At 38.0% G+C, this 24025-nt stretch overlaps 1 long non-coding RNA gene across 2 annotated transcripts; it reads right to left on the bottom strand.

Annotated features, from left to right (window-relative positions):
• Positions 1–15287: 15287 nt before the first annotated feature.
• LOC126829998 (uncharacterized) lies at positions 15288–23487 on the bottom strand. 2 transcript variants are annotated; one of them, XR_008789098.1, is made up of 5 exons: positions 23048–23262; positions 22696–22754; positions 19193–19260; positions 16534–16695; positions 15288–15401 (listed from the first exon to the last, which is right to left on the bottom strand). It is a non-coding gene; the product is annotated as an uncharacterized LOC126829998 (long non-coding RNA). The 2 variants fall into 2 exon arrangements; XR_008789099.1 differs by lacking the exons at positions 22696–22754; positions 23048–23262 and adding an exon at positions 23280–23487 and having other exon boundaries at positions 19197–19260.
• Between the last annotated feature and the right edge of the window lie 538 nt (positions 23488–24025).

Below are 24025 nucleotides of genomic sequence, written 5' to 3' on the forward strand. Positions count from 1 at the left end.
AGACGAGCGCTGATCTGATTTGCTGTGATGACACGATTTCTCAAGGCCAAGGTACGGATAAATCGATCCTGGGCTTGAGTTGTCGCCCTTGGTCGACCTGAGCGTGGTCTGTCCTGTACAGATTGTGTATCACGGTATCTGGACCATAGCCTGCTTATGACAGACTGAGAAACATTCATCGTCCGCGCCACAACCGCCTGTGTTGTGCCGATCTGTAGCATGCCAAGGGCACGTAACCTTTCATTTTGGGCAAGCCGACGCATATCAAAATTTGTTTTCTGGTCACTAAAACAATTAAACTGATGTTTCCACCCTGGAATTAAATGCCACAATGACTGTAACATTCAAAGTCGTGCAAATCTTGGGTTGGACCCCCATGATGATCCCAAGCATCACCTGCATTCCATGCGGTGGCTATTGGTGCGTTTGGGCGTCACATGTAACTGGAAATGTTTCTTCTGTTAGGTTCTATAGTGACTTTTTTCGTAGTCATTTGCATATTTTAGTATTATGACCCCAAAATAAAATATCCCCTACTTTTTTTGAATAGTATATTAAACAACGTATGCGACGTACACCCGTTTGTTTCGCGGGGGAGGAAGAGGTACATTTAAAGAAAATGTTAGAAGCAAAAGTTATTCAACCCTCTATGTCAGAGTGGGCGTCTCCTCCAGTTTTGATACGGAAAAAAGACGGAACCGTACGTTGGTGCATAGACTATAGGAAGTTGAATGCGGTGACATCTAAGGATGTATTCCTTATGCCATTGAATGTTTAGACGCATTGGCGGGAAACAGGTGGTTTTCTAAATTAGATGCTAATTCAGCTTATTGGCAAATTCGCCTTAATAAAGATGATAGGAAAAAAAAAGCTTTTATTACTAAGTACGGTTTGTTCGAATTTACAAAAATGGGATTCGGTTTATGTAGGGAACCAAATACCTATTCAAGGGCAATGAATCTGATACTTCATGGATTAGCATGGAATATTGCTTTAGCGTTTTTAGACGACACGCTTGTCTTAGGAAAAGATGTAGATGATCATTTGAGTAATTTGCGGTTAGTTTTAGACCGGTTTAGAGAATATAAAATTAAATTAAAACCAAAGAAATGTGAATTGTTTCAACCAGAAGTTGAGTTTTTGGGTCGATTAGTTAGCCAAAACGGGATCAAAGCGGGAAATAATTTAACGGAAACCGTTGATAAATGCACGGTACCCACTTGTACCAAGGAGGTAGAATCTTTCCTTGGGTTCGCGAACTATCATAGAAGTTTTATTAAGGACTTTGCTGAAATAGCTTTCCCGTTGTATGCGATTACGGGTAAACAAGAATTTATTTGGAACGAAACTCAACAGATAGCTTTCGAACGACTCAAACGTTTGCTTGTAACAACACCGGTACTGGCGTTACCAAATAATTCAGATCAGTTTATTCTCGATTGTGACGCGAGTATTAACGCTGTGGCTGCGGAATTGTCACAGATTCAGGACAACCAGGAGAGGGTGATTGCTTATAGTAGTTTTTCGCTAACGCCAGAACAGCGTCGTTATTGCGCTACGCGACAAGAACTTTTGGCGATTGTACGTTTTACAAGACAGTTTAGACATTATCTGCTTGGTAGACCATTTATAGTACGAACCGATCATAGTAGCTTGACATGGCTTTTACGGTTCAAACACCCGACTGGCCAACTGGCCAGGTGGCTAGAAGAATTAAGTCAATATGATATGAAAGTTATACATCGTCCGGGTAAAAAACACAAAAATGCCGATGCCTTATCGCGTATGAAGTTGCCTGATAAACCGTGTCCGGATTTTACAATGGAGGTGAAATTGACTGATTTGCCATGCGGGGGTTGTCGATATTGCGAACGAGCGCATAATAATTGGATTGATTTTTCCGATAACGTTGATGACGTCACACCGTTGCCCTTTAAATCAGGTGTAAAATATAAGTTACCCGGATTATAAACCCGTTAGCATTGCAGTTACTGGGTGTCCCGAGAATCCGCAGGTTAACATTGTTACCCTCGACGAGAATGACGATGAAACTGGGGAAGGAATCTCATTAAGTAATTATTCTGCTGAATCATTAAGAAAAAAACAGTCGAGCGACCTGGAATTAAATATAATTTTAGAGTGGCTTAAATCTGGTCGCGAACCTAAAGAGGAGGAAATAATGTTAAAAAGTCCCGCGGAGAAGTATATGTGGATTAATCGTAATCTTTTCGTCCTCGATAACGTCGGTATTCTGCGGGTTAAAAGACCCAGCGATTTAAATGAAACACAATTGGTTATTCCCGAGGAATTAAAAATAGAAATTTGTCGACTTTGTCATGATATCCCGTCCTCTGGACATCAGGGAATTAAGCGAACTAAAAGCCGTATCCAACAGCAATTCTATTAATATGGAATTACAAATTATGTACGGGCTTACGTGGTTTCTTGTGCTATTTGCAATAAGAATAAAAATACCCAAAATAAGGCCCGTTTTAAATTAAACAGATACCATGCTGGGTCTCCCATGGAAAGGGTCCATTTAGATTTTATGGGTCCGTTACCACGGACGGTAGCTGGAAATGAGTACCGTCACAGACAGCAGAAATTACCGCCAAGGCAGCGGTGAATGAGTTTTTCTCGCTATTCGGATGTCCATTCCAGTTATTTACGGATCAGGGACGAAACTCCGAGAGTAATTTGTTTGTCTCTTTATGTAAACTGTTACAAATACATAAAAGTCGTACCGCACCTTATCGACCCTCGTCAAATGGACAGGTTGAGCGTTACAATCGCAGCTTAATAGAAACCGTTAAATGCTATATAGATGGTCATCAGAACAATTGGGATATTTATCTTCCACAACTCGCGAGCGCTTTAAGGTCTAGTGTTAACCGGCAGACGGGTTTCACTGCAAATAAATTAATGTTAGGTTGAGAAATAAATCTTCCGGCAGATTTAATGTTTCGTTCACCCGTTTTAAACGCTGGTGACCCGGATAGTTTTGTCGGGAGACTCGAACAAACGTTAATCGAGGCACATAAAATCGCTAGAGATAAATTAAATACAAATCAGGAACGAATGAAGAAAAATTATGATTTACGTTCGAACGTGAAAGAATATCAATTAGGCGATGCGGTGTATATTCTGGATACCGCCGTAAAGAAGGGAAAGAGTCGAAAATTGTCCGCAACCTGGAAAGGTCCGGGTATTGTAACAAAAGTAATTACTCCGTATTTATTCCGGATAAAAACTAAGAAAAATGAATCCGTTTTGAACCATGATAGGATTAAGTTGTGTAGCGATAGGGAGCTGCCAACATGGATAGTAAAATGTCGAAAACAGGATACAAATCCAATCCCGGTTGATCCGGGTGAAATTGAGTTATTTTGTGTTTGCAGAAAACCCGACGATGGGAATCCAATGATTTGCTGTGATCATTGTAACGAATGGTATCACTTTAATTGTATGGGTATCCCTACCGATTCTGAGTGGGAGGACAATGACTATGTTTGCCCCCGTTGTAGGACGTAGAAGACACATGTAATTGTATTAATAAGTTACTGTCTTTACCGATTTTTATACGGTAAAGGCAGTGATAGTTTTTTTATTTCTTAGAAAATGAATTCAAGAGGATATAGATCAGGGAATAACCAAAGGATAAGGCGGGGAATAACCCGAGGGCCCTACACACTGCCGGTAGGGGATGGGGATTTCGCTTACCATCCAACAATTAGGCAGGACTCATCTGGGGTGGGAACAGGTAGTACCAGAGAACAGAGGGCGAATACCAGAGATCACATGGCGTTAAGCTCCCATCTTCCGCCTACTATGTTGACCGCATCATTGAACTGGACTACACCGTCGACATGGCGGCCCCCAACCCCGTCAGTCTCTACGTTGGGTAGAGTTAGGACCCAAAATAGATTTCAAAAGTGCCCCATAATTGGTTGTCCGGTCATTGACCGGAAAATTAAGTTCCATTGTTTCCGGGAAGGTGTCGTAAAATAATAATTAAAAAAAAAAAAAAAAAAAGGAAAAAAATATATAAAAAAATAAAAAAGAAAAAAAATATAAAAAATTAAAAAAGGAACGTAAGTGTGTGTATGGGTGAATGCACGGTGTACATGGTATACCGCTACCCGAGGAAAAAATGTATATACGTAAGTAAGTATAGAAAAGAATGGGGGTATACCCGTCGTTTGTACAGGGTAAATTTTTTTTCAGTTTAAAGAGCGGCCCTTTTAAAAATAAAATAGGGAGGAATGTGGTGATTCCGGGGACCGGCTGGATGTCCGGGACTAAATATACATTGTTTCCTCTTCCGCTTTACTACGGACTGGTTGACCAAGACCAGGGTCTATAAATACACCGTCGCCAGCTACACACTGTCTAGTTTATGTTTACAAAGTATCAAAGTAAGTTATTGTTATCGCTGCCTGAGTTGGACTCAGTAATTATTCCTGAATTATATTATATATATTGCTCAGTGCCACTTCAGTTGTTTCGTAACCTAGCAGTTTAGTACCTAGTTCATTCGTACCTCAAATTGATTCATACCTTTCCTATATTATATGTTGTTTAAATGAAGTAAAATAAAGGCGAACCTTACCGCATAATTAAATGATTTGAATTAGGATATGTACACGATTTCACATTACATAGATTACTTTTGCAACCGAGTGATAATAAGATATCACGCGGCTACAATATTGCAGCTGACAGCAAGTTGTGAGTGTAGTAAGAATGAATATTATATTTGCACTGCAGCTACTTTCCGTCGTCTGCTGCCACTTATTTGGTCCGTTCGATTACTGGCGCCGAGCTTACTCGATGACGTCTAGTGTCGCCCATGGTCGCAATAGCGTTTTTTGGGTATTTTTTGTATTTCATTTAAAATAATAAAAAATATTAGTAAATGAAAAAAATAAAAAAAGAAACAATTTGTTTTTGTTTTACAAAATAAAAAAAAAATCTTTTTAGAAATTAAAAAAAAAAAAATCTTTTTAAATTAAAAAAAAAAAAGAAATCTTTTTAAATTTAAAAAAAAAAAAGAAATCTTTTTAAAATTAAAAAAAAAAATCTATATATATATAAAAAAAAATAATAAAATATATATATATAAAAATAATAAAATATATATAAAAAAATATATAAATAAATGATATTAAAAAAAAAATAAATAGTGTCTTGAGTATCCAGACCCAGTATACAGCTATCATTAGACTAGAGCGACCAGAAACATATTGTGGCCCATTGTTGCAGTAGTATCTCGATTATCATGTGTGGGATCTATGAAGAACGTATAGACTCGAACGACAAGAAACGAGTCTGTAGTTATCTCACATCAACATGTGCGTGACGGAACTTTGGCATGCTTATGTTCCCCTGTGCCCTGTTTATCGAAATATTAACTAAAGATAAAATCAAATGTTAGTAGATACTTCAATTTTGATTGGCTAAGTACTAAAATAAATCTAATATTATCTATTATCCAATCAAATACTAAAATTTGGATTTTATCTTAGTTAAACAGGCCCCAGACGAAGTCCACGTAGGCTATATATTGTTGAGAATATCTCCTTGTACTTGTACAATGTATGTACTCCCCTTATGGTACCTCTTTGACAGGTTATATCCCTGTCGCACGATCATCTGATATATGTTTGGTCATGTGACCTGTTACTGTGGTAAAGCGGGATTCCCTCGCGCTCTTTTGGTGGGGATTGTAGCCCGGGTTTGGTAGGGAATAAAATGTGTGTCAGATTGCTTGTCTGCTTTATTATACTTTATAATAAGATGAGATCCCGAACCCCCGAGCGTATTTTGTCTTTAAAATTTAACTAAAATCAAAGTGAAATTTTAAATTTATGAGTTTCACTCCGAAAGTCGATAGTAACTTAAAATTTAATTTTAATAGATTTTAGTTAAAATTACTTATGCCTTGATATGTGAGCTAGGTAACTATACTATAGACTCGTTTCTTGTCGCTCGATTCTATACGTTCTTCATAGATCCCACACAGGATAATCTGAACGACAGACACACCCTACATGTGCTTCGAAAATTTATAAAACATGATTAATATTTTTAAAAGATGAATAAACGGAGCATCGCGAAATGTCCTTGGATGAGGGTATATATGGGGAAACAACTTGGCTACCTTGTGTGTGTGTGTGTGCGTGAGTGAGAAACTAAGTCATTTCGGGACTAACACATGGTTTAATTTTATTTCAATAATTCGCTTGCTCGTCTTTAGCGGGTGACCCGGATAAAATCCACGAGGTTTGACAGATCCCCCCCGCCCCGGGCTATAGTACTCCGGGGATTAGTTTCAAAGTTGTTAACTACTTTTGAAATTCGACAGTAATTTACAGTTTGTAAAACGTAACAATTGCCGTTGGTTGAGTCGCACCTTATATCGCTATGCTGTCTAATCATCTATTAAAAATATTAATTATGTTTTGTAAATTCCCGAAGAACACCCACAAATTTTATGTGTAACAATTCTCAATAGTTCCCGTCATACAAAATACTGCAATTTGGCACCGCCTCTGGCCGTAGGAGATTTGGCGGGGGGGGGGGGGTGAGGATCTCGACCTCAGTGAGACCAAGACGTGTTTTAAAAACATAAGCCTTTTGAGGGGAGAATAGGCCTTGTGCACTAGTAGGCCGAATGGTGTCATTAAAGTCACTGACTTCAAACGTGATTATGTAGGCCTAGTTCTAGTTAGACGGGATAACCTAGTCTAAATGACGCCATGCTTCTATAGTCTATTAATTATACATTTCTATGGACTTGCATATGTATAAATACATATATCCAAGTCCATAGATATGTATAATGTCTAGTCTATTGATATATTTTATGTGCAAGTTAAAGACGTAGGAGCGAGTCTGACCTATTAAGAGCGGGCTATCCAGTCTAAGTCCTAGGGTTATAAATAGAACCTTATTAATAATAATAACTTTATTATCCAATCAATGGGACAAGGTACAAATCAAAGAAAGAGAAAAAACAAAAAACAAATGAAAGATAACAATGAAATATAAAAATATACGTGCATGTATGAACAAAGCCCATAGGTGTATATTGTCAATATAATATACGACTCTATGACAAAGCCTAATCTATGTCTTAGTGGCATTTAAAGTTACCTCCCCCTTACCAAAAGCGCCGAGTCATCGTTTTCTTATCATCTACTGTATCTCTGACTTTTAAGCACATTATTACTCCTTTTACTTATCGGTAAGGCTTGCAATAGTAAAATGTCAGACAAAAAGAAAAACTGGGAGGCCTTTAAAGCAGCCGTTGGGAAGAAACGGCAGAGAAATAAACATGTGGCCGGGGGTAAAAAAAAGAAAGAAGGGGCGGATATAAATTATGAATATTTAACAGTGCAACGGCTGTCCTCAAATGTTGAAGGCAAATGCCAAAAATATTCGAGAATAGGGCCCTTAACATTGGTCCCATTTGAGGGTGATGGGACATTAAATTCCATAAAGGAAGCCTGTAAACGACATTTTTCTGTTGCACAAACAATGTCTTGCGATATTATGGCAGGGGAAAGGGGACCATCATACACTGATATTTCTCAAATTAAAAACTTCAAGTTATTGCACGCAAGGTTTTTTGAAGATCAATCTATTCAGTCTGAAATTCCAATTCAAAATCCTCTTCCTCTTGTTCAGGGTGACTCTAATAATGACAACAATCACAGCATCACAATTCCTTCAGTTTCAGCATCCACTCACACTGGTTACCCCAAATCACTATCATTGGCTTCAATGCTTAATTTAGGGAGGTTTATACGTCCTCAAAATGACAAAGAGGTTATTTCAATTCAACTAGAGGAGTTTCTAATAGAAAAGCAGAAGTGGTCGGATCTGATGAGATTTTCTGTATGCAATAGTCCGATTGGTGCAGAAAAGTATGAAAATGAATTTTAAATGGGGTTTTAAAATCCTACTATTTTGTTCCAAGTGGGCTAATGAAGAAGGGCATATGCTATAATGGTTAAAATGTTGTGATTTCGGGTTAAAATGCCGTGATGTTGGGTTATCGGTTTACGAAGGGTGATATCAGTCACCATATCTACTGGGTTTCTTTAATACTCATATTTATAGTATTTTATAGAGTCAGACTAGTGGACTAGTGAATGCACGGATTAGTGCACCCACAGACTAGTGAACCCACAGACTAGTAATTGGTAATGATGGAAAAGTGTGTAAAGACCTGTTTTACAGGTTGGCGTGCACTTAGAACTATTGGTAATGACTATATGCGGAAATGCTGCTCTCCAGGCAAAATGTCTTTCCTAGCACATCGTCATTAGTAAGTGCGGTAATGCTGCTGTCCAGGCAAAATTTCTGTCATAGCACATCTTCATTACTAATTTTGATAAAGCCACGTTGGCTAAGTGCGTAAGATGCTGGCTCGGTAATCCGGAGGGCACGTGTTCGATCCCTGCATTGGTGGAGAAAGTTCATCAGGATTTTCCGACATGGTTTCCCCTTGTCAGAGGTGCAGGAACAAGGACAGTAGTCTAGTCACTCAGATGGGACAAAAAACCGAGGTACCATGTATACATTGGCTTGCACGAAAAGATCCCTTGGCAGTTGGATTCGATATTAGTAGGCCATAGTGCCGCTGCTGGGGCAAAATTTCCCTCATAGCACATTGTATGGTATGTACCTGTCTTCATCAGGACAAACCTACATGAGGAAAAACCTACATTTCACAAACTTAGTAATTAGTAACGGGGGGGGGGGGGGGGGTTGGATGGCTGAATGGTTAGTGTGCGGGCGCTGTATCATAAAGTCTGTCATTGAGTTGACTGGCGTGGTTTCGGATCCCCGGTTGTACGTGACAAGGAGTAGGGTCGCCTGTCCAACCTCCGGTTTTCTCCCACTGCTAAAGACCCCTACGCGCAAGCGAATTATGTAAATAAAAATTAAACCATATGTTAGTCCCGAAATGACCTAGTTTGTGTCGAGTAGACGTTAAACCCCATTTCTCTCTCTCTCTCTCTCTCTCTCTAGTAATTAGTAACACACTGGCTAGCAAATGAGGGGTTCAATTTCCGTGTTGGTCGAGAAAAATGAAATGAAATCGGGTTTAACGTCCTACTGTTCTGCTCCTAAACTGAGCTAATGAAGACGAGCATACGCCATACAGTATGCTATGAAATTTTGCCCAGGCAGCGGCACTATGGCCTACTCTTATATCAAGTTCCAACTACCAAGGGATCTTTCATGTGCACTCCTGTGTGTACACGTGACCTCAGTTTTTCATCCCTGACTAGACAGCTGTTCTTGTCAGGCCCACCGTCCTGTATCACTGACAAGGGGAAAACACGCAGGAAAATCTGGATGAACTTTCTCAGCCAATGCAGGGATCGAACACCCGACCTCCAGGCTAGCGAGTCAGCGTCTTACCCACCTAGCCAACGTGATCCCCATGTTGGTCGAGAAAGTTCCCTTTGTTAGTAGTGGTGTAGGACAGAGGACCTCAAAAAAACAGTGTCTAGTCCATCACGTGGGTGTGCACGTAAAAGAACCCTTGACATTTGGAATTTGAAATGAGAGTAGATCATTCATTCATTCAGTTTCTCTTTGTGTCTCACCTACAGACCGCAACTACTAAAGGAGCTAGATCTCTATTCTTGGGCACTTAGAAATGGATACAAAATGTAATGAAATGAAATGGGGTTTAACGTCCAACTGTTCTGCTCCGAACTGGGCTAATGAAGATGGCCATACACCATACAGTGTGTTATGAGGGAAATTTTGCCCTGACAGTGGCACTACGGCCTACTCTTATATCGAATTCCAACTGTCAAGGGATCTTTTACATGCATGCCAATGTGTACACGGGACCTCGGTTTTTTATCCCATCTGAACAACTAGACAGCTGTCCTTGTCAGACTCTCCGTCCTGCATCACTGACAAGGGGAAACCACGCCGGAAATCTGGATGAACTTTCTCGGCCAATGCAGGGATCGAACACCCGACCTCCAGGCTAGCGAGCCAGGGTCTTACCCATTTTAATGACTAGACAGCTGTCTTGTCAGGCCCTTAATTGTTAGTATCATGACATTAAACTGACATTTGTTTTACGTTTTACAACTAATATCAGGTTTATGTTAGAAAACTAACGTTAGATTTATGTTAGAAAACTAAAGTTAGATTTATGTTATAAAATTAACATTAGATTTACGTTAGAAAACTAACGTTAAATTAACGGTTAAAATTATGACATAAAACTAACACTAACGTTAGATTTACGTCAGAAAACTAACGTTAGATTTACGTCAGAAAACTAACGTTAGATTTACGTCAGAAAACTAACGTTAGATTTACGTCACGTCAAACACTGTGTATAAATTTAAAGTCAATCGGATATTAACTGTAGCCTCTAGAGCATTTACAAAATTTTTTGAAGTGATCAAGGGCCAGTAATTATTGAAAATCGCTGAAAATGAATAGACTTCTTCGTCTCATGACCTTAAACACTGTGCATAAATTTAAAGTCAATTGGATATTAACTTTAGCCGCTAGAGCGTCCACAAGCGGTGTTAACAAGCAGTTGCCTTGCACATAAGGAGACAGGTAAGTTCCCACATTAAACTCTGCTTTCGTCAAAATGTAATTTCAAATATAAATAGGCTGAATCGGCATCATATGGCTTCAAGTCTCCAGGATTAGGTAGGTGGCGTTCACATTCTAAACGAATAGGCTCTGATAAGTAGTCGGATACTTCTAAAACTTTTGATAATTCTGCCACCTCACATAACATTTCCTCTGTTAAATGTTTACCACAATTTTCACCGCCATATCTTTCTGGGAAATTAAATATATGTTCTGGAATACCACATGGTAAGTCTTTTTCCTTTTGTCTGCGAACGCGGTGATTATTCCATACACTGATCCTGAAAACATCTAGCTCTTTTTGTAAAACCGGAATATAGATGTAAGCAAGTAATAACCTGCAAAATAAAATGTTTAAGTAGATTCTTACATTTATATTGTTATATGATAGTGGGTTTTTTTGGTGAACAGGCTGGAATTCTGAATGGATCATCTTGGTACATTTTTGTACTTGGCATATTTATTCCTTAGTTTAGTTTAAACATATTTTATTGCAAATACTTTACAATGAAATTGGGGGAAATTTTGCCTGACAGCGGCGTTACGGCCTACTCTTATATCGAATTCTGGTTTTTGGTTCCATCCGAACGACTAGACAGCTGTTCTTGTTTGGTCCTGGGTCATTCCATATCAACTGGACCAATGATGGGAACATGACCTCCTCTAAAAAAAATTATAAAAAATATATGTTATAGTAGTATATGGCCTTAAACTAAGAAACCCGAAATTTAACCTCTCTACTAGAGTGGCTGAGATCGCCATTTGAAATTAAAAAAAACAGGTGAAAACGTGTATTGTCTGCTTAGAAAGTTGAAGTACAATAAACCTTATGTAGTTTCACTATCACTAGACGCCTCAAAACTACAGGCCGCAATTCTTACCGCATCGTCTTGAAACTTTGTCATGTATACTAATTTTTCCTTATACCCTACGTATGTTCCATATTGTTTTTGGTGCGTGCCCAACCCCTAGGGGTAAAGAGTCACGCTCAATTTTTGTTTGTGTCAGTCTGTCGCCTACAAGCCACAATTCTTAATGGATTGTCTTGAATTTGTGCATACTTATTCCTTATACCCTAAGAATGATCGCTATTGTTTTTGGTGCATGTCCGACCCCCAGGGCACAGTCCATAGGTTGCTCCCAGCCAGCAGCTTTAGTCATCAAATTACGGATTTTTTTTTTTCTTAACTGTGTTATAAAAAATTAATTTCATTTATAAGGACACTCCCTAACTTCAGCACTTAAGTGCCATTGCCTAATGTCTATGCGAACAGTGAAGAGAGATATATATATAGAGAGATGGGGTTTAACGTCCACTCGACACAAACTAGGTCATTTCGGGACTAACATATGGTTTAATTTTTATTTCAATGATTCGCATGCGCGTAGGGGTCTAGCAGTGGGAGGAAACCGGAGGACCCGGAGAAAATCCACGAGGTTGGACAGGCAACCCTACTCCTTGTCACGTACAACCGGGGATTCGAAACCACACCAGTTGACTCAATGACAGACCTTATGATACAGCGCGCGCACATGCTAACCATTCGGCCATCCACCCCCCCCCCCCCCGTGAAGAGATATAACATCAGCTGACAATGTAACGATAATATTCACACACATTAAATTAGAGTGTATAAAAACTTGTTTATATGCATAGATATTCACCTGTGTATTTTATTAGTAGAGTCATAATCTCCATTTTCTACTAACCTCTTCAGTTGATTTTTGAAAAACCTTTCCAAACGATGTGATAATTCTCTCCACCACCTCTCTATCTTATTTTGAGTTGATGGTCCATAAAGAACACTGGTTTCATCTCCATCGGTCAGAAACATTTGCATTGTACACATAATACCCGTTTCTGTACCCTTGTCAACACGAATTCTTGAAGGCAGTACTGAAAATTCAAAACATTTGATATTATGCCAGAAAGGCATGAATCTTTACACTAAAAGATATTTCTCTATCTACATTACAATGAGATTTCTTAACTTGTAAACATCATACCGAATTGTTGGGTCGATTCATTACTTAAAATAAAAAAAACACTAACAAGCTTTTGTCAATGGACATTTGCATACCTGTACCATCATCTAAGAACCCCAGAGCTTTGAACACCTTCGTTGTTCGATCCCTGCATTGGCCGAGAAAGTTCATTCAAACTTTCCGCTGTGGTTCCTTCTTGTCAGTGTTCAATGACAGTATAGGAGCAGAATACTAGGACACTAAACCACATTTTATTTTATTTAACACTTTCGTATAAACACATGTAAATGGCACTAACCAAGAGCAGATATAGTGGGGTGTGTCGTGCCCCCCCCCTCCATCTGGATCCAGGGGGCACACTTTATTAAAGGATTCTTGTCTCAGATCACAGAAAAGGGCATTTCCAGCCTTTTAGTATTTTGATATTTTCCGAAGGAAGCTACTCGTTTCCCTACATCGTGCGCCTTGCACCTTCCATGGTCTCTGATGGGTTTACTTTCACTTGTCATATATTGAATTCAGTCATGGTGACAGATTATGGAACACATTTACACATATGTTGTTGCTTCTTTGATGAGATATAAACTAAAGTCAATGGAATCGGAATTAAGCATGCAATATTTAAGACAGATCAGCCAATTCATCAAGGTCCCCCTCACGCAAATGAAGTGATGACGCCACCCATATGAAGTGTAGTGACACTAAACCGAGACGTGCTCGAAGTGAAAAATTTGATATCTGAAGTGTTCATTTCTACCACACTTCCGTAACAACACTTCAAATTTTCAATGAAATAAAGAAGGCAGAAATGATGCTGAAGTGAGGAAGAAGCCATGCCAAATATGCAAATTAGGCTTCAACGAAGTGTTCACTTCATCCAAGTGCTTATCGGGTGTTATTCTCACTTCAACTCAGTGCTTATCGGGTATTTTTCTCACTTCAACTCAGTGCTTATCGAGTGTATTGCTCACTTCAACACAGCACTTATTGAGTGTTTTGTTCACTTCAACTCAGTGCTTATTGAGTGTTTTGCTCACTTCAAACCGGTGCTTTTCTCACTTCAACCCAGTTCTTATCAGGTGTTTTTCTCACTTCAACCCAGTGCTAATGGAGTGTTTTTCTCACTTCAAACCGGTGCTTATCGGGTGTTTTTCTCACTTCAACCCAGTGCTTATCGGGTGTTTTTCTCACTTCGACCCAGTGCTTATGGAGTGTTTTTCTCACTTCAACTCGGTGCTTATGGAGTGTTTTGCTCACTTGAATCCAGTTTTTATGTAGTGTTTTGCTCACTTCAATCCAGTTTTTATGTAGTGTTTTGCTCACTTCAACCCAGTGTTTATCGAGTGTTTTTCTCACTTCAACCCAGTGCTTATCGGGTGTATTTCTCACTTCAACCCAGTGTTTATCGAGTGTTTTTCTCACTTTAACCCAGTGCTTATTGGTTTTTATTATCACTTCTACCCAGTAAGGATGCAGACTTAAACAGTGTGAGGCCTAGCTCACAAACCAGGTGGGGGTGGGGTGGGGTGTATTTGATCCCAGTGTCGGTCATGATAGTTACTCCACCCTCCCAGGATATTCTGCACCGTTCGCCTGATCAGTGGATCTAGGGCCTGGCAAAGGATGGTGTTTGGTTGTGATAGTGATGGGGCTGAAAAGCCAAAGTTCCATGTAGAAAATGTCGTCCATGTAAAAAAAAGAAACCTGTTTAATTAAAAGAGGACAATTCAGAAAAGCCACATCTGGGCTAAATTTCCCTCATAGCACACTGAATAATCCTAGTTATGCTGCAAAACCGCAAACATGAAACAAAATAACACTTTGATATTTATTATTTATTATTGTTTTCAAAATATTACAACACAATTGATACAATTAACAAGTGGTTGCCATCAAAGATACACCCACATATTGCAAAAGAGAATAAGGAATATAAATAAGGCTAATCCACTCATTGTCCCAATGTTTCATAAAGAATTAGAAAAAAATCTGTTAAAAAAAATTGCAGCCTTATCACGTTCACATGGTTTCCAAAAAAAGTGGGTTAAGTGTGGATTGCTGAATTTATAGGATTTGTCCACTCATGGTCCCAATGCTACACGGCAAATTAAAAAATTGTAGCCTCATCACATTCACAAGCTTTTTTGAAAAGGTTATCTTCGAATCGCTGCATATCGTTGGTGTTTGTGATCTCATGAATCCAATGCTTCACACCAAATCTGAAAAGGATCGGTTAAAAACTGTAACTCCAATCAAATTCAATGTTTTTGGCTATGGGGCATAACTCTGAACTCGAAAGCCAAATCTTCAGCAAAGAGGGGTTAATTCGGGCATGGGAAATGTTGGCGTAAAAAACTGAGAGTTCTAGAGGATCCAGAAGTTAAAAACAATGGATCGTACAATCAGGTGTAATATTCTAGGAAGATACGGTCCAATATATGCCAAAATCCTCTGGATTGCACAATATAAGGGTCCATAATTCATGAGGTTAGAGTTCAAAATGAATCCGATCCCAGATGATTTGAATATAAATATACATTTAAATTTCATTAAAATCGCATAATTGTGACGAGTAGAGTTGTCCACAAACAAATTTCACCGGAGGTACATCTGGAGGGACAGGCTATAATCCATTACAGTTTACACATTTCATTTGTTTTCTTGCATCTTTAACACACCATATTCAACCCACATTCAATGTTGCTATTAATCACCTCCACAACTTATTCGACCACATTCATAGGTGCTGTTATTCTGGTTTAATTAACCTGAAATTAAAACAAAAAAAATGTTCAGTTAAAGATGCATTCCGAAAAAGGTAATTATAGGGAGATTATTTCGAATAAGATATGGTAAGTTTGGATATGGAAAGTAGAGACACCCAATCTTTCTAGAAAATACTAAATTCCTGCGGAGAGAGAGAGAGAGAAATGGGGTTTAACGTCCACTCGATACAAACTAGGTCATTTCGGGACTAATATATGGTTCCATTTTATTTCAATAATTCGATAGCACGTAGCGGTCTTTAGCAGTGGGAGGAAACTGGAGAAAACCCATGAGATTGGACAGTTGACCCTACTCCTCATCACATACAACTAAGGAATCGAAACCATGCCAGTTAACTCAATGACAGACATGAGCTAACCAGTCGGCCATCCAACCCCCCAGATTCCCATGGAAACACTAAGAGACACAGTGAAAACAAGCAGATGCCATGCAAGATACACCCACATTTTGTAAGCGGTGGACAGAGAACAAGCCAAAAAAGCAATTTAAGTTTCATCAAAATTGGATAACAATTGTGATCTCTAGAATGTGATTTGTACAATCAGTCGCCATAATCCATAAGTTTTGGTCCAATATGCCCGAATATTCTAATGAACCGAGATCTTTGGGATATAAACATACATTTCAAGTTTTATCATAAAAATTGTCACTCTAAAGGGTCCACAAGCTAAAAATGCAATTTTTCATACGATCAGGGGCCATAATCTATAAGTTATGGTCTGATATGCATGAATATTGAAAGGAAATGAGATCCAGGGAGTTACGATCCAATTTGCGCGAATATTGAAAGGATCTGGGATCTTTGGGTTATATACATACATTTTAAGTTCAAAATTGCGACCTCTAGATGGGTCCAAAACCTTGGCTATTTTGTTGGGCAATTTCAGTCTGATTTTCACGAAATTTGAGCTCAACTGTTATTAAGATGTAACGGTGAAGGTTTCACAAGCTCAAAATGTGATTTTTTCAATACAATCAGGTGCTATAATCCATGAAGGAAAGGGGATTAACTAAGGCCTGTATTGTGCTAAGACAAATATGGATAACAGACCACAGGAGTGGATGACGGAAATATACGACTGTATTAAAATGTGGATGCATGCAAAGGATTACCTTCCATTGACTGTAATCAACATTGTTAGTGCTGGTACAGGGCGGCATTAAAATCTTCAGCTGTAATGATTTTCAATGACTGATTTATACCAAATACTGTATACAACAGCACCTATTATTTGTCTTTCCATCATTCATCCATCCGGGTCACAAGCTCGCCATCTGAAAACATAAAATTATCTTTTTAGATCAGATGGGATGATTCTTCTCAAAGATGCGGGTATGAGTTACATGTATAGTGAGAAAAAGATACAATTTAATTGCAGCAATTTACGAACAATCCCCATACTTACTTTAACAAGGGGTTGCCATGCATGATACGCCCACATTTTGCAAGAGATGGACAGAGAACAAGCTCAAAAAAAGAAGTGATTTTTCGTACAATCAAGGGCCATAATTCAGGAAGTTACGATCCGATATGCATGAATTTTGAAAGGAACCAAGATCTTTGGGTTATAAACATGTATTTCAAGTTTCATCAAAATCGGATCAAATTTGTGTCCTCTCTCCAGAGGGTCCAAAAACCTTGATATACCATATATTTACAATATTTGCGTACGAAGAGCAGCCATTTTGTCCGGCAGTTTTGGTCCAATTTGTACGAAACTTCGGACTCAACCATCATAAGGGTGTAACAGTGATATATTCAAACATTTTTTTCAAATCGGATAAAAATTGTGACATCTTGAGGGATCACATCCTAAAAACGTGACTTTTTATATAATCAAGGGCCATAATTCAGGAAGTTACGATCCAATATGCACGAATATCGAAAGGAACCAAGATCTTTGCGTTCTAAATATGGGTCCACAACATTGATAAACCATATTTTTACGCTATTTGACGAGGTGTGGCCATTTTGTCTGTCAGTTTTGGTTCGATTTTTACGAAATTCAAACTCAACCATCCTTAGAGTATAACGGTGATATATTCAAACGGTTTTTTTAAATCGGATAATAATTGTGACCTCTAGAGGGACCACAAGCTATCAACGCGATTTTTCGTACAATCAAGGGCCATAATTCAGGACGTTATGGTTCGATATGCGCGAATATCGAAAGGAACCGAGATCTGTGGGTTATAAACATGCATTTCAAATTTTATCAAAATCAGATGAAAATTGTGACCTCCAGAGGGTCCACAACCCTGATACGCAATATTTTGACACTATTTGCGAATGAGGGCTGGCCATTTTATCTGTCAGTTTCGGTCCGATTTTTACGAAATTCGAACTCAACCACCCTTAGGGTGTAAAAGTGATATATTCACACGTTTTTTTAAATCGGATAAAAATTGTGACCTCTTTGGGGTCCACAAGCTAAAAATGCGATTTTTCGTACAATCAGTGGCCATAATTCAGAAAGTTATGGTTCAATATGCGCAAATATCAAAAGGAACTGAGATCTGTGGGTTATAAACATGCATTTCAAGTTTCATCAAAATCAGACGAAAATTGTGACCTCCAGAGGGTCCACAACCCTGATACGTAATATTTTGACACTATTTGCGAATGAGGGGCGGCCATTTTGTCGGTTAGTTTTGGTCCGATTTTTACGAAATTCGAACTCAACCATCCTTAGGGTGTGACAGTGATATATTCACACGTTTTTTTAAATCGGATAAAAATTGTGACCTCTATGGGGTCCACAAGCTAAAAACTTGATTTTTCGTACAATCAGGGGCCATAATTTAGGAAGTTATGGTCCGATATGCGCGAATATTGAAAGGAACTGAGATCTGTGAGTTATAAACATACATTTAAAGTTTAAACCAAATCGGATAAAAATTGTGACCTCAACAGTGTTCACAACCTAAAAACGCGATTTTTCGTACAATCATGGGCCATAATCCATGAAGTTACAGTCCGATACATGCTAATATTAACATCGAAAGGAACCGAGATCTTGGGGAGATAAACCTATATTTCAAGTTTCGTTGAAATCGGATAAGAATTGTGACCTGTAAAGTGTTCACAAGCAATTGTGGACGGACGGACGGACAGGGGTGACGACAATATACGTCCACATGAAAATGTGGGCGTATAAAAAGGATCGGGGAGCGACATTAAAAGTTAACTGGAGATTTTTTATCAGACTACATAAACAATCCCACCTATATGACTTAATTATCCCACAAACCAAATTGATGCAATTTGTACATTTGGGCAATCAGTTTCATTTTCAGGCAAGTGAAATCATTGAACTACTTGCCCTAAGAAGTTAATGTTGAGTTAGGAATGTGTCATGTTTTATTTTCCAGCAACAATCCCAAGCATAATAATTTAATGTCTACTTTTATGCAAACACCGGACTAATGAATACAGATATATGCCATACAGTGACCTATAAGGGAAATTTTGCCCAGAACCACTTCGTTAAAGCCTACTATATTGAATTCTGTCAAGGGTTCTTTTACACCAATGTTTACACTGGACCTTGTGTTTTTTGTACCATCTGATTCTGAACAACTGGATACTGTCCTTGCCAGGCCCTCCCAGTCCCACCACGCTGACATGGGAAAACCGCTCGAGAACTTTCTTGGCAAATCAAAGACCTCTTGGTTAGGGTGCCTGCGTCTTACTAAGCCTAATCATTTACAGTCTTCTAGGCTAAATTTGACCTGTGAAGAAAGTTTTCTTAAAAATCAATTTAAATATTACCTACACATGCATAAGGTAATGAGTGTCATACACGTCTTTGAATTCTTTACTTTAAAATTGGAATTTTTCTGAAAAAAGAAATCGAAATGGGGTTGAATGAAGATGAACATACGCTATGCAGTGGCTTATGACCATGAGTAGGGTGACCCACCATAAATAAATATCTCCAAATATCTCGACAATTACGCCACAATATTTATATATATGCCAAGCCTCAAATCAGTTTCACACAATTATAGTCACTAAATAAACGATCATGTTGTACTTAATGAGCTATGACCATTAATCATCTATAAATAATAGACTGAAAACTGGTTCCAAGTGTCGTCCATAACATCCAGACACTTTTGAGTAAAAGATAGGTTACGTGCCCTAGTTTTGAAATTAGTCTCGCTTAACCAGTCTATCGACCATTCTACGTCTGATTGACAGGTCGGGATAATCAAGACTACTTTTTTTACGAAACATAACAGAAAGCTTGAACAAGAAATTGAATTTAGAAATAAGCACTTTAGACAACTCAACAATTGTTTTAAGAAACTTGTAAAAGTAAAATGAAACTACTGCTAGTATCATGTTCCTGCTAAAGAAAGTGATTCAGAGATAGTATTTGTACTAAACCAAAAGAAGCCGCTCTTAAAGGTACAGTTAATGATAAAGCAATTTAAAAGATAGGTTGCCAGGCAACGAAACATACGCCCACAGCAGCTAAATCGTCCGGGGAGTCAACAAGAGTTGTCGTATATTTTTACTTTTTTCGGTAATTAAACATTTATAATACATTAAAATCTGATAAAGAGTAACAACTAATTAAGTAATTATCAGAAAACCATTAGAATTTGTTTGTTTTTTATAAAGTTCTGCCCCATGCTAATGTTTAGTATAGAAAACTTTTAACATCATGGATTTAGTTAAGTCATAAAAATTCATTGAAAATCAATATACTTGTTCGTCTCAAGACCTTAAACTCTGTGTATCAATCTGAAGTCAATCAGATGATAACTTTAGCCTCTAGAGAGTCACAAGATTTTTCAAAGTGATCAAGGGCCATAAATCTGGCAGTACTTATCAGAAATCGCCGAAAATCAATAGGCTTCTTTGTCTCGTGACATTTAACACTGTGTATAAATTTAAAGTCAATCGGATATTAACTTTAGCCTCTAGAACGTCCAGAAGATTTTTCAAAGTGATCAAGGGCCATAACTCTGGCAGAACTTATCAGAAATCGCCGAAAATCAATAGGCTTCTTCGTCTGATGACATTAAACACTGTGTATAAATTTAAAGTCAATCGCCTCTAGAGAGTTCACAAGATTTTTCAAAGGGATCAAGGGTCATAACTCTGGCAGTAATTATCGGAAATCGCTAAAAATCAATAGGCTTCTTCGTCTCATGACATTCAACACTGTGTATCAATTTAAAGTCAATCGGATATTAACTTTGGCGTCTAGAGCGTCCACAAGATTTTTGAAAGTGATCAAGGACCATAACTCTGGCAGTAATTATCTGAAATCGCTGAAAATCAATAGGCTTCTTCGTCTTATGACCTTAAACACTGTGTATAAATTTAAAGTAAATCGGATATTAACTTTAGCTTCTAGAGCGTCCACAAGTTTTTTTGAAGTGATCAACGGCCATAATTCTGGCAGAAATTATCGGAAATCGCTGAAAATCAATAGGCTTCTTCGTCTCATGACCTTAAACACTGTGTATAAATTTAAAGTCAATCGGATGTTAACTTTAGCCTCTAGAGCGTCCACAAGATTTTTTGAAGTGATCAAGGGCCATAACTCTCAGTAATTATTGGAAATCGCTGAAAATCAATATGCTTCTTCGTCTCATGGCCTTAAACACTGTATATAAATTTATAGTCAATCGGATATTAACTTCAGCCTCTAGAGCTTCCACAAGATTTTTTGAAGTGATCAAGGGCCATAACTCTGGCAGTAATTATCGTAAATTGCTGAAATTCAATAGGCTTCTTCGTCTCATGACCTTAAACACTGTGTATAAATTTAAAGTCAATCGGATATTAACTTTACAGGCGATACGTTTCAAGTCAGTAGCTTGAAGCGTATATATGGTATTAGTGTCAGTGGCCTGTGGCACGAAGTAACAGTATATTGTCGCATACATAATATATTATGTCAACGCTTGGGCGATATAATATATTATGTCAACGCTTGGAACTAGGATGGAGGTGACTAGGCATGAACTTGCAACGATAGATTTAATTGGCGCTTTGATAACCAATGAATGCTTTGGAGACATATTTTGGCGGTATTTTCCATCATGGAATCGGTAAGTTTCGATTGTTTTTTTCTTTTCTGTTTTTTCTCTCTTTTCTGTGTCCTAACCCTAACCCTAACCCTAATCCGAAAGAAAAGTGCCCTTTTTTGAAATTCTGACATCACAGGTGCCCTTTTTCTGATAAGGATGCCCTCTTTTATTTACAGGGACACTTTCTATTGTTAAGGGGGTGGACCGGTCCCCATGGTCCAACCCCTGGATCCGCTCTGATGACGCGTACATTCCACTGAGTCTACAGGTCTAATATGCTAACACGCTTGGAGCGTCAACACAATATATTATGTCGCCCAAGCGTTGACATAATATATTATGTATGCGACAATATACTGTTACTTCGTGCCACAAGCCACTGACACTAATACCATATATACGCTTCAAGCTACTGACTTGAAACGTGCAGGGTGAACTTTAGCCTCTAGAGCGTCCACAATTGCTTGTGGACGCCGGACCGACGGGGGTGACGACAATATACGACCACATTTCAATGTGGGCGTATAAAAATAAAACAAACGTAATTTCTAAAGCTGCTGTAATAACCAAGAGGCTAAATTTTACTGCTATTCAAAATCGTCAACAATAGATTTTTTACGGCTGTAATAGTTGATATATTTGTAGAGAATTGCACGTGCCATGGCTATTTATCGACTCAAAGAGAGTGCGGGGTAGTCAGAAATCAGTTTGAGACACGCAACTGAAGCGTGCACGGGTCACCCTACCATGAGGGTTTCTGTTGCTTTGAGGGAAGTTTTGTTTGGACCGCAGAGTTGCAGCCTTTTATAACAAATTCCAACTGCCAAGGGTTCTTTTACGTGTCCTCCATCATGTCCAAGAGACCCTGGTTTTCTTCCTATCTGAATCTGACAAGGAGAAATCATGCCAGGAATCGAACCTGAACCGTAACAGGGGTGAGGGTGGATTCCATGTGATTTCTACTTGAGAAATTATTCAATATTGGGACCATCGGAATAAAAGGTTGAAAGATTTAAATTTACGGACCATTATTAGCTGCCCTTAAACTACAAGGAATTAGGGAACGTATGATTATTGGACAGCAGTACTGAGGGGTAATCTCTATAACTGACTTTCAAATTCTCAGGCCGCCCAACCATGTATCAACCTCAAGAACCATTGAACTAACGGATTTCAGATCATAGGCCCATGTAGGGGTGACATAATAAGTTTACTTCAATTTACCATCTTGTCTAGACACATTTTTCACATACCGGCACTGGTGGATTATTAATTTACAACCTCTGAAAAAAAAATAAAGACGAACGATATAAATCCACCTTTTTTCAAGTACCGGTACAGTGTACCGCAGTTTAAATTTACCGAAAACAACTTTAATCATTCAAAATGAATGCCAGTTAACTCGTCCACACAAAAAGTCTAGTTATGTCGTCCACAAATATCAAAATACATGTACACTGGTGACACACCCATCCATGACGCCTCAATTCGACAATGGCAATGATATGCCATGAAAATGAAATGAATAAATCAATTTTCTGGGACAAATCGTCAAATTATAAATAATTCGGTGTACTTCATCAATCAATGAAATTGGCATTTCGTCGACGCCATGCCATGCATGACACTAAATCCAAATTGTGTGTGACTCGTGAGTCATAATCACACTAAACTTATTTTTACGCGATTTTCAGCAACTTAGACATTTTGTTAGTGATAAATTGTAACTAATCATTAAATTGGCTAGCTATAACAAAAACCTGGTCTTTACAACAATTAAAACTTTGAGAAATATTACAATAACTTACCTTAAATTGTTTTTTTATCAGTGCCAATCGATCAAGTTAGCGAAAATAAAAAGATGGCGGATAACATGAGACGAAGGCTACGATTGGATTAAATTTCACTTACGTCATTGTTGACCAATCCTAGCGATCTTTAGAAAATACAAGTAAAAAAAAAAAGAAATTTTAAAATCATTTTTTACTACCGGTATCATTAACATAAATTCTTATGTTTGTGTTTGGTTATAAATCTATTTCCTAAAAAAATGTTGAATTATGTATCAAAACATTGTTTTCCAAAATCTGAACAACTTTCATGAACTAGGCTATATTTCGCTTGAGACTTGTAGGCCTAATGTATTATTTATCTCACATCTGGGTCACATCTGGGTCACAAAAATAAATAGGTCAACAATATTTTTAAATACTTGATCGCCATTTTGATAATACTAGATAGGCTAATTTAATTACAGCTAGACCTACCATTAAAAATTTAGTTTAAGATGTTGTAGGCCTACATCTCTATATATTTATTTTAAAAACAACTTAAAAACACATATTTAAACAGGATTTGTCCCTGTTGTATTAATAGTAGCCTATACAATGGACCTTATAATACAACTGGTTAACAATAACATTGTTTATTTGTATTGTCACTCTGTAAGTTCCCCTGAGCACTATAAATATGCTGTAATAATAATAATAGTATAATATTAATAAACAGAAATAATAATAATAATAAGCAAATTTTAGCAATGTCTAAATGTCAA

Source organism: Patella vulgata, chromosome 8, assembly GCF_932274485.2.
Source record: "Patella vulgata chromosome 8, xgPatVulg1.2, whole genome shotgun sequence".
NCBI lineage: Eukaryota > Metazoa > Mollusca > Gastropoda > Patellidae > Patella > Patella vulgata.